This window comes from Canis aureus, chromosome 9, assembly GCF_053574225.1.
Source record: "Canis aureus isolate CA01 chromosome 9, VMU_Caureus_v.1.0, whole genome shotgun sequence".
In the NCBI taxonomy this organism is placed as follows: domain Eukaryota; kingdom Metazoa; phylum Chordata; class Mammalia; order Carnivora; family Canidae; genus Canis; species Canis aureus.
Window position 1 is genome coordinate 76410454 of NC_135619.1, and position 15358 is coordinate 76425811.

Sequence of the window (15358 nt, forward strand, 5' to 3'; positions counted from 1 at the left end):
TGCTTCTGAATTGGCTTTCTGACATTGAATTGTAATCCAGATTTTGTAACTCTGTGGGAGAGAGGACTGTTTCTGATTCTTTCTTTTGAGTTGAGGTTTTCCTTTTAGTCATTTTGCCCAGTGCAGAGTGGCCAAAAACAAGTTGTATTGGGAAAAGGAGAAAAAGAGAAAGAAGGAAAGAAAAGAGAAAAAGAAAAAAGAAAAAAAAGAAGAAAAAAAGAAAAAAAGAGAAGAAAAAGAGAAAGAAAAAGAATGAAAGGGAAAAACGGTGGGGGAAGCAAACAGAAATCAAAAAGCAAAAAAAAAAAAAAAAAACCACGGGGGGAGTATCTTCTGATTCTGTATACTTTAAGTCCCTTGACTTCCCTTGGAACTTGTTTGTCTAGCTGGTCTTCTGGGGGAGGGACCTGTTGTGCTGATTTTCAGGTGTTAGCACTTGGGGGAGCTGCTCTGCCTCCTGCCTGGTGCAGGGCTCAGTGGGCATTGTTTACCCCGTGAGGCCCCAGGAGGAACAACCATGGTGGCGGTGGCAGGTCTGGAAACCCGGATTCAGCCCCCACAGGAACTCTGAAGCGCTCTGCCTGCAGGGCCTGGAGGCTCTGGGGGGCGGGGCTGCTGCTCTGCTCATCTTGGGGCAGGAGCATCCTTGCTGTCCTGGGCCCTCCCGGCCTCTGCCTGTCCCGGGGGACATTGTATACATAAACCATTGTATACATAAACCACATCTTCTTCATACATTCATATTTCGATGAACACCGAGGCTCCTTCCACAGTTTGGCTATTGTGGACATTGCTGCTATAAACTTTGCTGCTATAAACATTGGGATGCAGGTGTCCTGGCATTTCACTGCATCAGTATCTTTTTTTTTTAATTTCATGGATATGAATTCAACTCTTTAAGTGAAATTAACAATTCTTCCATCTCAGAAATGAAACCCTCAGCGAACTACAAATAGATGTAAACCATGAATCTAACAAAACACACACACACTCTCTTTCATTACAGACAGCATCTTACTGACAGAATAACAAAAATCTTTCCCTCTGAGATTTCCCCTGCACTTGTATTCATAACAAAAACATCAGTTCTATTCCATGTTGACTGCTGTGGAGAGCCTACCTAGAAAAAAGAAACACAAGTTATAAAAATTGAGAAACCAGGGCCTAAATCTATCATTATTTGTAGATGACATGTTAAGATACAAATTCACCTTGAGTAAGGTCACTGGATATCCTATGTGCCAAAATTAGAAAAGAAAACTTCAAAACAAAGGCATATATACTGTTTTTTTTGGGGGGGATAGGTGAATTTTTCTTATTTTTTTATTGGAGTTCAATTTGCCAACATATAGTATAACACCCAGTGCTCATCCCAAGTGCCCCCCCTCAGTGCCCATCACCCAGTCATCCCAACCCCCTGCCCACTTCCCCTTCCACTACCCCTTGTTACTTTCCCAGATTTAGTTGTCTCACATGTTATGTCACCCTCAGTGATATTTTCACTCATTTTCCCTCCTTTCCCTTTATTCCCTTTCAGTAATTTTTATATTCTCCAAATGAATGAGACCATATGATGTTTGTCCTTTTCCAATCGACTTATTTCACTCAGCACAATACCCTCCAAGTCCCTCCACATTGAAGCAAATAGTGGGTATTTGTCATTTCTAATGGATGAGTAATTTCCATTGTATACATAGATCACATCTTCTTAATTAATTAATTAATTAATTTGTTTGTTTGTTTGTTTATTTATTTATTTACTGTTTATTGGAGTTCAATTTGCAAATATATAACATAACACCCAGTGCTCATCCCATCAAGTGCCCCACTCCGTGCCCGTCACCCAGTCACCCCCACCCCCCGCCCACCTCCCTTTCTACCACCTCTTGATCTTTTTCCAAAGTTAGGGGTCTCTCATGTTCTGTCTCCCTTTCTGATGTTTCCCAGTCATTTTCTCTCATTTTCCCTTTATTCCCTTTCACTATTTTTTATATTCCCCAAATTAATGAGATCATATAATGTTTGACCTTCTCTGATTGACTTTATTTCACTCAGCATAATACCTTCCAGTTTCATCCACGTCGAAGCAAATGGTGGGTATTTATCGTTTCTGAGGACTGAGTAATGTTCCATTGTGTACATATACCACATCTTTATCCATTCATCTTTCAATAGACAGTGAGGCTCGTTCCACAGTTTGGCTATTGTGGACATTGCTGCTATAAACATTGGGGTGCAGGTGTCCCAGCGTTTCACTGCATCTGGATGTTTGGGGTAAATCCCCAGCAGTGCAATTGCTGGGTTGTAGGGCAGGTCTATTTTTAACTCTTTGAGGAACCTCCACACAGTTTTCCAGAGTGGCTGCACCAGTTCACATTCCCACCAATAGTGCAAGAGAGTTCCCCTTTCTCCACATCCTCTCCAACACTTGGTGTTTCCAGTCTTGTTAATTTTCACCATGCACCCAAAAGCTTAAGATTTCTAGGAATAAACCTAACGAAAGAGTCATAGGATCTATAGATCTATACCCTAAAAACTACACAACACTTCTGAAAAAAATTGAGGAAGACACAAAAAGATGGAAAAAATATTTCATGCTCAGGGATTGGAAGAATTAATATTATGAAAATGTCAATGCTACCCAGGCCAATTTATACATTCAATGCAATCCCTATCAAAACACCATGGTCTTTCTTCGCAGAGTTGGAACAAATCATCTTAAGATTTGTATGGAATCATAAAAGACCCTGAAAAATATAAAACATAGTAAAAGGGAATAAAGGAGAAAGGAGAGAAAATGAATGGGAAATATCAGAAAGGGAGAGAGAACATGAGAGACTCCTAAGTCTGGGAAATGAACTAGGGGTGTGGAAGGGGAAGAGGGTGGGGGGTGGGGGTGACTGGGTGACGGGCACTGAGGGGGGCACTTGACGGGATGAGCACTGGGTGTTATGCTATATGTTGGAAAATTGAAACTCCAATAAAAAAATCCAGAGTCAAAAAAAAAATCCAGAGTCATCAGAAAATATGGTGTTGGCATGCTTCTAAACATATGAAGTAGAATGGCTCAGAATATCTAGAAACAGGTATGAGCAATATTTGAAAATAAATTATATGGCAAAGTGTTAAAAAAATAAAATAAAATCATTTGTATTTCCTTGGTGTTGGTGGTGATCTCTCATTTTTCATTCATGATTTCATTAATTTGAGTATTTTCTCTTTTGTTTTTCCTAAGGCTGGCTAACGCTTTATCTATCTTATTAATTCTTTCAAAGAACCAACTCCTGGTTTTGGTGATACCTTCTACAGTTCTTCTGGTCTCTATTTCATTGTGTTCTGCTTGAATCTTTATTAATTCTTTTCTTCTCCTAGGTGTAGGCTTCTTTTGCTCTTCTTTCTCCGTTCCTTTAGGTGCAAGGTTAGCTTTTGCATTTGAGTTCTTTCCAGTTTTTTGAGGGATGCTAGTATTGCGTAGTGTTTCCCCCTTGGTAATGCTTTTGCTGTATCCCAAATAATTTGAAGGTCGTATCTTTATTCTCATTAGTTTCTATGAAACTTTTTAATTCTTCCCTAATTTCTTGGTTGACCCTTTCATCTTTTAGCACGATGGTCCTTAACCTCCACGTGTTTTAAATCCTTCCAAACTTCTTCTTGTGATTTAGTTCTAGTTTCAAAGCATTATGGTCAGAAAATATGCAGGGGACAATCCCAATCCTTTGGTATCACTTAAGACCTGATTTGTGACCCAGTATGTGGTCTATTCTGGAGAAAGTTCCATGTGCACTTGAGAAGAATGTGTATTCAGTTGCGTTTGGATGTAAAGTTCTGTAAATATCTGTGAAATCCATCTGGTCCAGTGTACCATTTAAAGCTCTTGTTTCTTTGGAGATGTTTTGCTTAGAAGATCTATTATTTGGAGAAAGCGCCGTGTTGAAGTCTCTCAGTATAAGTGTATTATTATCTAAATATGTCTTATCTTTGGTTATTAATTGGTTGATATACGTGGCAGCTCCCACATTTGGGGCCTAAATATTCATGGTTGTTAGGTCCTCTTGTTGGATAGAACCTTTAAGTATTACATAATGTCCCTCTTCATCTCTTACTACAGTGTTTGGGATAAACTTTAGTTTATCTGATATGAGGATGGCTACCCCTGCTTTCTTTTGAGGACCATTTGAATGGTAAATGGTTCTCCAACCTTTCATTTTCAGGCTGTCGGTGTCCTTACATCCAAAATGAGTCTCTTGTAGACAGTAAATAAATGGCTCTTGCTTTTTTTTTATCCAGTCTGAAACCTGTGCCTTTTAATGGGATCGTTAAGCCCATTCACGTTCAGAGTTACTATTGAAAGATATGAATTTAGTGTCATCATAATACGTATTCAGTCCGTGTTTTTGTGGAGTGTTCCCTTGGATTTCCTGTTTCTTTTACAGGGTCCCTCTTAATATTTCTTGAAGACCTGGTTTGGTGGTCATATATTCTTTCAGTTTCTGCCTATCTTGGAAACTCTTTATCTCTCTTTCTATTCTGAATGAGAGCCTTGCTGGATAGAGTATTCTTGGCTGCATGTTTTTCTCATTTAGGACCCTGAATATATCCTGCCCGCCCTTTATGGCCTGCCAGGTCTCTGTGGAGAGGTCCGTTGTTAACCTAATACTTCTCCCCATAAAGTTTAGGGATCTCTTGTCTCTTGCTGCTTTAAGGGTTTTCTCTTTATTTGGAATTTGCAAGTTTCAGTATTAAATATTGGGGGTGTTGAACAGTCTTATTGATTTTAGGGGGGATCTCTCTATCTCCTGGACCTGAATGCCTGTTTACCTTCCCATGTTAGGGAAGTTCTCAGCTATGATTTGTTCAAATACACTTTCTGGTCCTCTGTCCCTTTTGGTGCCCTTGGGAACCCCAACTAAACATAGACTTTTCCCTCTGAGGCTGTCGTTTATTTCCCTTAAGCTTTCCTCATGATCTTTTAATTATTTTCCTCTTTTTCCTTAACTTCCTTCCTTGCCATCAATTTGTCTTCTATGTCACTCACTCTTCTACCTCATTAACTCTTGTCATTAGGACCTCTAATTTGGATTGTATCTCATTTAATTGATTTTTAATTTCGGCCTGATTAGATCTGAATTCTGCAGTCATGAAGTCTCTTGAAACCTTTATGCTTTTTTCTAGAGCCACCAGTAGCTTTCTAATCGTGCTTCTGAATTGGCTTTCTGACATTGAATTGTATTCCAAATTTTGTAACTTTGTGGGAGAGAGGACTATTTCTGATTCTTTCTTTTGTGGTGAGGTTTTCCTTCTTGACATTTTGCTCAGTGTAGAGTAGCCAAAAACAAGTTGTACTTGATAGAAGCGCGAACTCTTCTCACTGTAGCATTCCAGCTGTTCTCTCTTTAAATCTCAGGCTGAATTCATAGGGTTTCAGGGTGATTTGAAAGCTATCTAGGCAAGTTGGTGGGGAAGGTGACTTGGGGATCCTACTCTCCCGCCATCTTGCCCTGCCCCTGGTTCTTTCTTTTGTTGTGAATTTCTCCTTCTATTCATTTTTCCCAGAGAAGAATGGAGTAACAAGTGAACAGAATAAAAAATATCAACCATGACACTTAGGGGGGCACTTGATGGGATGAGCACTGGGTGTTATTCTATATGTTGGCAAATTGAACACCAATAAAAAATAAATTTATAAAAAAAGGATAGGCATATACATCGGTGGAATGGAGAGAATAATTGACCAGATGCAGTCAATTAATTTTTTTCATTACTTATATATTTAAAATGAAGATTGCGTATAACTTAAGGTGTGCAACATGATTATTCAGTACATATGTAATTGGTGAAATGAGTACTAGAGGCAACCTAATTAACATGTCACCACCTCTTCACATAGTTACCATTCTTTGTGTGTGATGAGTATCCCTGAAATGTACTCTCAGCATATTTTTAGTAATCAGTGTATTAATAGTAAGTATAGTCATCACTCCTGTATATTAGATCTCTGGATTATTTATCTTGAGTAACTGCAACTTTGTACCCTTTTAGCAATGTCTCCCCATTTCTTCAGCCTCTGATACCACTGATCTACTCTCTGCTTCTCTAAGTTATACTTTGTTTTTTAGATACTCTATATGTTATATAAAATATATTTTTAGACTATGTGTGTATATATATTATAATACATATGTAATCGTAAGTGAAAAAAATATCAACCATGATCCAAGCAAAAGATGCCCTAGACAAATCCAATGAGGTCAGAAAGCAAAACAGAAAAGCAAAAGAAAAAAAAGAAATTAATGGAGGGCAGAAAAGAGAATATAGTCTCACAAGTTTGACCAAATTGTGCAATCTATTTGTTCCTAAGTGTATTTTGGTCTCTGTGTTAGAAGACACTAAATCCCTAAATTGTAAAGAAAGCAAAACTTATATATACCCTAGTAAAATTGAATAGAGTAAAAGGAAGCCAAAATGAAGAGTATACCTATAAAATATATATATAAAAATGAAAGTTAAAAGAATTAAGAACAAAGAGTTGATAAAATAAGAAAATAGGTGAAAGAGAAAGAAGAAGTAAAATAGAAATGGAAGAGTTTAAATTGACTGATAATGAATCATGAGAAAAAAAATGTCGAGTTCTATGTACTAATTTCTTCTAGCACTGGAGTATTGCAATCCTGCTGATCAATAAACTTGCTGTTCACTTGTTCTTGTAGCTGATCTTCTGGTGGAGGAGCTACTGCACTGATTCTCAGGTGTCTGTGGCTGGGTGGAGATGCTTTGACCCTTCTCAGGGGTTGGGCTCAGTGGATGCTGGTCCTCAGTGTGGTTTTAGTTCACTAAAGGTATTCCTCTCCTCTTCAGAGGATCCAAACAAAAAAGGCTGCATTCTGATCTCCAGTCCCAGCGCTAAAGGATCACAGTCACCCCCTTCAGCAAAGCCTCAGGGACAAGCAGTCATCAATTTTGTTTGTGCCACAGTCTGCACACCCCCCACGTTACATGCCCACACCAATCTTCTTGGGGGAAAACAGTGTCCTGTTCCACTGCACTGTGCAAGGCGCTGACACTGATAGCCCCTGGATGGTGCATGCACCCTCTCTGCCCCTCCCCTGAGGGAAGGTGGAAGTCCACCTGATACTGTCTTTTACTGGGACCCCACCCTGCGAGCTGTTGTCTGGTGACAGGTTCACCTGCTTCACTCCTCCTGCGGGATGACAGAGGGTCCCCATGTTCCAGTCCTCTTCACAGTCCCCAGGCAGGGTGTGGTAACCTGGTTGGGCCCTGGCTCATGGTCTATGGAGAACCAAGTTGAGAGCCTCTCCTGGGCTCACTGACCACAACCATTCTCCCTGCTCCACTGCTTGGGAACTCCACCGGCTCAGGCATCACCCTTAATTCTGTGACTCCTGGAATCCTGAGACCACACTGCCTCACCTACATTTCTGCCCATTTCACCCCCTGAGCACCTTTCAGGCAGGGACATCTCTAATTGGAGCATATTTCTAAGGGTTCACATGGTGCCCTCCTGGGCTGTATCACTTTCCAGTAGCTGGCTTCCGGAGGCTCCATCCCCACATTTATCTTCTGATACCTCCCCTCACAGTCACTTCTCCACATCTCTGACTTTGAAAAAGTGGTCACTTTTCTCCTTATAGAGTTCCAGATATTCTTTTCTTACATTCATGGGTGATCAGAGTCCTTTAATGGTTATCTAGTTAGATTCAAAGGAACAGATGAAATGAGGTTTCCCACCCTTCTGCCATCTTGTCTCCCTCAATAGTGTCTTTTATAGTTTATGTCTTGTCCAAAAAAAGTTGATATTTAGACCTTGGGGTGGAAACAGCTCTACTGTCAACGCCTGGCCATACTGCACTGCTCCCATGGTTCTGTCATATTCTACCTATAAGTAGTTCCTTTAAAGAAACCCTCTTGAATGCTCATAATGGAACATGGGCAGGAAGGGGGTACACCATGTGCAACATCTGTAGCCTTTATTTATTTATTTTTCATCTGTAGCCTTTAAGAGTCATGGGTCAGTGGGCATCAGTTGGCCAGTGGACACAGTCGTGTAGCTCGGTGATGTTCACTGAGACTAAAGAAGGAAGATGGCTCAGTGAGTCAGCTCCCTTTTCTGTCAACTCAGGGAACTGGGTGATCACCAGGAATCCCCTATGACAGCATGTAAAGGGCCCCCTATCCTGTGGCCTGAGGACAAATAGTACTAAAAATTGGGTCCAGCATCTGGTCTCAGAGTGGTGAGGGTTACAAAGCAGACTGAATTCAAAAGCCAAGAGGTCTCTCCCACAAAAGGAAGGGTCTAGCAGTGGAGGAGTGGGACCCCAAGACCTGGGATAAGCACACCTTGATTGGGGTCTGAGGTCATGCAGAAGAGAAGGTGTAGGGCTCTCTATCAGAGACGGAGTCCGACCCACAGAAGTGCTGGCCCAACCTGAAGGAGACACAAAGGGGAGACGACAGTCCCTCAAGGTGTAATCATGCTGCTGTCACTCTGTAACTAAATGCCCTTCGTCCTTGGGAACATGGTGGGTCGTTTTTTTATGGCCACACTATGGAACAGTGAGTGAATGTTCTGCAAGGCTTGGAATGTGTGAAACTGCTGCAGTGGCTCTTCCAGGCCTGCATAAGCCCAGCAGGTCCAGTTATTGATATAGTGATAACAGCAAGTGCATTTTTAGCAATATTCATCCGCTTGTTTTTTGTCTTTTTTTTGTATATTTTTTCATTGGAGTTTGATTTCCCAATATATAGTATAACACCCGGTGCTCATCCCATCAAGTGCCCCCCTCAATGCCCATCACCCAGTCACTCCAATCCCCCACCCACCTCCCTTTCCACCACCCCTTGTTTGTTTCCCAGAGTTAGGAGTCTCTCATGTTCTGTCTCCCTCACTGATATTTTCACTCATTTTCTCTCCTTTCCCCTTCACTCCCTTTCACTATTTTTTATATTCCCCAAATGAATGCGACCATATAATGTTTGTCCTTCTCCCATTGACTTACTTCACTCAGCACAATACCTTCCAGTTCCATCCATGTCGAAGTAAATGGTGGGTATTTGTCATTCCTGATGGCTGAGTACTATCCCATTGAATACAAGACCACATCTTCTTTATCCATTCATCTTTTGATGGACACCGAGGCTCCTTCCATAGTTTGGCTATTGTGGACATTGCTGATATAAACATCGGGGTGCAGGTGTCCCAGCATTTCACTGCATCTGTATCTTTGGGGAAATACCCAGCAGTGCAATTGCTGAGTCGTAGGACAGGTCTATTTTTAACTCTTTGAGGAACCTCCACACAGTTTTCCAGAGAGGTTGCACCAGTTCACATTCCCACCAACAATGCAAGTGGGATCCCCTTTCTCCACATCCTCTCCAACATTTGTGGTTTCCTGCCTTGTTCATTTTCCCCATTCTCACTGGTGTGAGGTGGTATCTCATTGTGATTTTGATTTGTATTTCCTTTTTTTTTTAACCTAACTATACTTAATTTTATTATTTTTTTTATTTATTTTTTTATTGGTGTTCAATTTCCTAACATACAGAATAACACCCAGTGCCCGTCACCCATTCACTCCCACCCCCCGCCCTCCTCCCCTTCTACCACCCCTAGTTCGTTTCCCAGAGTTAGCAGTCTTTACGTTCTGTCTCCCTTTCTGATATTTCCCACACATTTCTTCTCCCTTCCCTTATTTTCCCTTTCACTATTATTTATATTCCCCAAATGAATGAGAACATATAATGTTTGTCCTTCTCCGACTGACTTACTTCACTCAGCATAATACCCTCCAGTTCCATCCACATTGAAGCAAATGGTGGGTATTTGTCATTTCTAATAGCTGAGTAATATTCCATTGTATACATAAACCACATCTTCTTTATCCATTCATCTTTCGATGGACACCGAGGCTCCTTCCACAGTTTGGCAATTTGTATTTCCCTGATGGCAAGTGATGCAGAGCATTTTCTCATGTGCATATTGGCCATGTCTATGTCCTCCTCTGTGAAATTTCTGTTCATGTCTTTTGCCCATTTCATGACTGGATTGTTTGTTTCTTTGCTGTTGAGTTTAATAAGTTCTTTATAGATCTTGGATACTAGCCCTTTATCTGATAGGTCACTTGCAAATATCTTCTCCCATTCTATAGGTTGTCTTTTAGTTTTGTTGACTGTTTCCTTTGCTGTGGAGAAGATGTTTTTCTTGATGAAGTCCCAATAATTCATTTTTGTGTTTGTTTCTCTTGCCTTCATAGATGTATCTTTCAAGAAGTTGCTGTGGCCAAGTTCAAAAAGGGTGTTGCCTGTGTTTTCCTCTTGCTCTGTGCATGATGGAGACATAAATGTTAACATATTCCATGTTAACTGTGAATCTGTGATTCTTCCTGCAGGTCTTTCCATTTCCTGTTTAGTATTTTAGAGCTGTAGTCCAGGTGTGTGCACATTGAGAGCTGTGTTATCACTCTTCATCCCCAGGAAGGGGGATGAAACCTTTGTCTTTCAGTTTATTTCATTTGAGATCAATATGGCTACAACTGCTTTCCTTGGGTAAATATCACTGAGCTTAACTAGCTTAGTATTTTATATTAAGACACAGAACGTAAAAAGGAGGGAAAAAAAGAAAAAAAAGAGAGGAAAAAAGGAAAAAACAAAAGAAAAAAGAAAAAAGGAAAAAAGAAAAAAGAAAAAAAAGAGAAAAAAAGAAAGAAAAAAAAGAAAAAGAAAAAAGAAAAAAAAGGAAAAAAAATAATAAAACACAGAATGTATGGGGCACCTGGGTGGCTCAGTTGGTGAAGTGTTTGCGTTCAGCTCGGGTCATGATTCCGGGGTCCTGGAGTTGAGTCTTGCATCAGGCTTCATGCTCAATGGGGAGTCTGCTTCTCCCTATGCGTCTGCTCCTCCTCCCCTACTCATTCTCTCTCTCTGTGTCTCTCAAATAAAGAAATTTTTAAAAAACATAAAGTATAAAAAACACATTATATACAGAAATATTCCCCCTACACCTTTGGCATTTACGTACAGCATCTAGCTCACTTACATTAAAGTTATCTTTGAGCTTATCCTACTGGAGTTCATGAGATTCCTGTGTATGCAGACTCATGGCCCTCATCAAATTTGGAAAGCTTTCACCATTATTTATTTATTTATTTATTTATTTATTTATTTTATTTATTTTTATTTTATTTTTTATTTTTATTTTTTTAAATAATAAATTTATTTTTTAAATGGTGTTCAACTTGCCAACATACAGAATAACACCCAGTGCTCATCTTGTCAAGTGCCCCCCTCAGTGCCCGTCACCCATTCACCCCCACCCTCCTCCCCTTCCACCACCCCTAGTTCGTTTCCCAGAGTTAGGAGTCTTTATGTTATGTCTCCCTTTCTGATATTTCCCACACATTTCTTCTCCCTTCCCTTATATTCCCTTTCACTATTATTTATATTCCCCACATGAATGAGAACATATAATGTTTCTCCTTCTCCGATTGACTTACTTCACTCAGCATAATACCCTCCAGTTCCATCCACGTTGAAGCAAATGGTGGGTATTTGTTGTTTCTAATGGCTGAGTAATATTCCATTGTATACATAAACCACATCTTCTTTATCCATTCATCTTTCGATGGACTCCGAGGCTCCTTCCACAGTTTGGCTATTGTGGACATTGCTGATATAAACATCGGGGTGCAGGTGTCCTGGCTTTTCATTGCATTCTGCTTCTTTGGGGTAAATCCCCAACGGTGCAATTGCTGGGTCGTAGGGCAGGTCTATTTTTAACTCTTTGAGGAACCTCCACACAGTTTTTCAGAGTGGCTGCACCAGTTCACATTCCCACCAACAGTGTAAGAGGGTTCCCTTTTCTCAGCATCCTCTCCAACATTTGTGGTTTCCTGCCTTGTTAATTTTCCCCATTCTCACTGGTGTGAGGTGGTATCTCATTGTGGTTTTGATTTGTATTTCCCTGATGGCAAGTGATGCTGAGCATTTTCTCATGTGCATGTTGGCCATGTCTATGTCTTCCTCTGTGAGATTTCTCGTCATGTCTTTTGCCCATTTCATGACTGGATTGTTTGTTTCTTTGCTGTTGAGTTTAATAAGTTCTTTATAGATTTTGGAAACTAGTACTGGCACAAAAACAGACACAGATCAATGGAACAGAATAGAGAATCCAGAAGTGAACCCTCAACTTTATGGTCAACTAATATTTGATAAAGGAGGAAAGACTATCCACTGGAAGAAAGACAGTCTCTTCAATAAATGGTGTTGGGAAAATTGGACATTCACATGCAGAAGAATGAAACTAGACCACTCCCTTGCACCATACACAAATATAAACTCAAAATGGATGAAAGAATAAGGTGGAGCAAATGGCCCCACCCCCCAAAAAAAACCAAAATGGATGAAAGATCTAAATGTGAGACAAGATTCCATCAAAATCCTAGAGGAGAACACAGGCAACACCCTTTTTGCACTCAGCCACAGTAACTTCTTTTTTTTTTTAAGCCAAACTCCAGACTTTATTCAGAGTTTTCCAGTTTTTCCATTACTGTCATTTTCCTGTTCCAAGGTCCAAATTAGGACACATACATATTGCTTCTATGGATCGGGTCTCATTAGTCTCCTGTGATCTGTCAGCCACAATAACTTCTTGCAAGATACAACCACAAAGGCAAAAGAAACAAAAGCAAAAATGAACTATTGGGACTTCATCAAGATAAGAAGCTTTTGCACAGCAAAGGATACAGTCAACAAAACTCAAAGACAACGTACAGAATGGGAGAAGATATTTGCAAATGACGTATCAGATAAAGGACTAGTTGCCATTATTTGATCTATTCTATTTTTATATATATTCTCAATATGCTGCAAACCATGAATTCAAACTGATGCACCCAACTCACCCCCTAGTACAGGCCCTGTCTAGTTTTTTCAATCTTGGTGGTTGTGGGTCTCTCCTCTCCTCTCCTCTCCTCTTCTCTCCTCTCCTTCCCTCTCCTCTCCTCTTCTCTATGCATTCACTTACTGGGTCAATATCCTGAGTGCAACATCCTCCTGTCTCTGCCACCATTCTTTGCTCACATGGACACCTTCCTGTCATCTGGTGTTTGGAGGTCCAGGGTGTCCCCAGCGGAATCTCTGGACCCTGCTTCAGACCTCAATTCCCAGGAGGGCCACTCCAACCTGGGTGGGGCTCTGAGCTCTGACTCTGCTCTGGGGTTTGATGTCCCCATCTTGATCTGCCCACATAACAGCTTTGATGGTAAATTGGTCAGGAAATGAAAGGGTCCTGGGTTGGATCATGATCCCACCCCTCATTCCCCAGATTCATGCCCATCCAGACCCTATGACCATGACCACATTTGGAAATGGGCTCCTTCATGGTGTCCATCGAAAGATGAATGGATAAAGAAAATGTGGTTTTTGTATACAATGGAATATTACTCAGCCATTAAAAATGACAAATACCTATCATTTGCTTCAACGTGGATGGAACTGGAGGGTATTGTGTTGAGTGAAATAAGTCAATCGGAGAAGGACAAACATTATATGTTCTCATTCATTTGGGGAATATAAATAATAGTGAAAGGGAATAAAGGGGAAGGGAGAAGAAATGCATGGGAAATCTCAGAAAGGGAGACAGAACATGAGAGGCTCCTAACTCTGGGAAAAGAATTAGGGGTGGTGGAAGAGGAGGAGGGCGGGTGGTGGGGGTGCTGGGTGGTGGGCACTGAGGGGGGGACTTGAGGGGATGAGCACTGGGTGTTATTCTTTATATTGGCAAATTGAAAACCCATAAAAATAAATTTATTATAAAAAAAAGAAAAAAATTGAAATGGGCTCCTTGCAGACATAATCAAATTAGGATGAAGCCATCTGGAAGTGGGAGGTCCCACCATCCAATGTGATTACTGTCCTTAGAAGGATATTCACACAGAGACACAAGCTGAACACCACAGGACAATGGAGGCAGAGATTGGCGTGACTGGCCAAGGCTAAGGTTTGCTGTGTGGTCGGCGGCTCCCTGAAGCAGAAAGAGGCAGAGAGGATCCTCCCATAGATGCACTGGCAAGAGGGTGGCCCTTCCACACCATGATGTCAGGCTTCAAGCTTCCAGAACTGCTATAGAACGGCTGTAGTTTTGGAGGATAGTCGCTCTGGCAGCTCTGTTCTTTCCTTCAGCTCCGCCTTCTCTTCTCTTGCTTCTGCTGCTGCAGCGACCGTCTGAGTCACAGCTAATCCTTGAGGCCAGCACTCCTGCCCTGTTCTGTGGCTGCGTGCATGGTGATGGCTTTCTTCAAGCCCTCTGGTTCTGTAAGGCTTCAGCTGATTCAATAAATACAGTGTACTTGACTCGTAGTTGATAAGATACGACTCTAGGGCTTTCTATCTCATCTAAATATTAGTGGATGATATTGTATCCCTTCATCAAGTAGTAAGTCTCTCTCTTGTTCTTTTTTTTTTACACGTACACTTGTAATTTATTTTTTATTGGTGTTCAATTTACTAACATACAGAATAACCCCCAGTGCCCGTCACCTTGTTCTTTTTTTTATTTTTTTTTATTTATTTATGATAGTCACAGAGAGAGAGAGAGAGAGAGAGGCAGAGACATAGGCAGAAGGAGAAGCAGGTTCCATGCACCGGGAGCCTGATGTGGGATTCGATCCAGGGTCTCCAGGATCGCGCCCTGGGCCAAAGGCAGGCGCCAAACCGCTGCGCCACCCAGGGATCCTTCTCTCTTGTTCTTTATGTATATTTTGTACTCTTGTTCTTTCTCCTGACCAGTCCCCTCAGAGGTCTGTCCTTTTTAAGAAACAATTCTGGACTTTCGGTGCCTCTCAGTTGCTTCTTTTCTACATTTTATTGATGTTTTTTGTTTATACAACAATTATGTCCTTTCTTGCTTTGTGTTTTTTGTTGTTGTTGTTGCTCCTTTTCCAACTTGTAATCTTGGACTCTTCATTAACTCACGTTTTCTTTCTCCCAGACACTTAAGGCTATGGATTCTTCCTCGGACATGGCATGAGACATGGGCAGGTCACTCACCTTTTGCCAAACACGCTCATCATGTTCGCTGTGTTGTCTGGGAGTGTGCTGCATTGGGCCCAAACATTTCAACATTTACTGAGTTGTGAACCAGGACCCAGCTGAGGGTGAGTTTCTACAATCTGCGGTGTGTCCAAGGAGAAGCGCTCCTTGATTTCTGGGTCAGAATCCCACAAAGTCTGACAGATAGTGCTTGTGGCTCTGCTTTAAAATGTCTGCACGGAGATTCCCACCTCTCGAGTCCCTTCTGCTCAGGGCTTGACCTCATCTTGCCACTGACACTCCTCTTGAGAGGGCA

General features: G+C 41.2%; 1 long non-coding RNA gene and 1 gene segment (V, D, J or C); one reads left to right on the forward strand and one right to left on the reverse strand.

The window, feature by feature from the left end:
• Positions 1-15358, reverse strand: part of LOC144321264 (immunoglobulin gamma-1 heavy chain-like) — a 74996-nt gene that overhangs the window by 25277 nt on the left and 34361 nt on the right.
• The window catches only part of LOC144321260 (uncharacterized), a 28460-nt gene that overhangs the window by 11919 nt on the left and 1183 nt on the right, over positions 1-15358 (forward strand). For both annotated transcript variants that reach the window (XR_013387007.1, XR_013387008.1), the window contains exon 3: positions 15002-15167. This is a non-coding gene — a long non-coding RNA (uncharacterized LOC144321260). The remainder of the gene's footprint in view (positions 1-15001; positions 15168-15358) is intronic.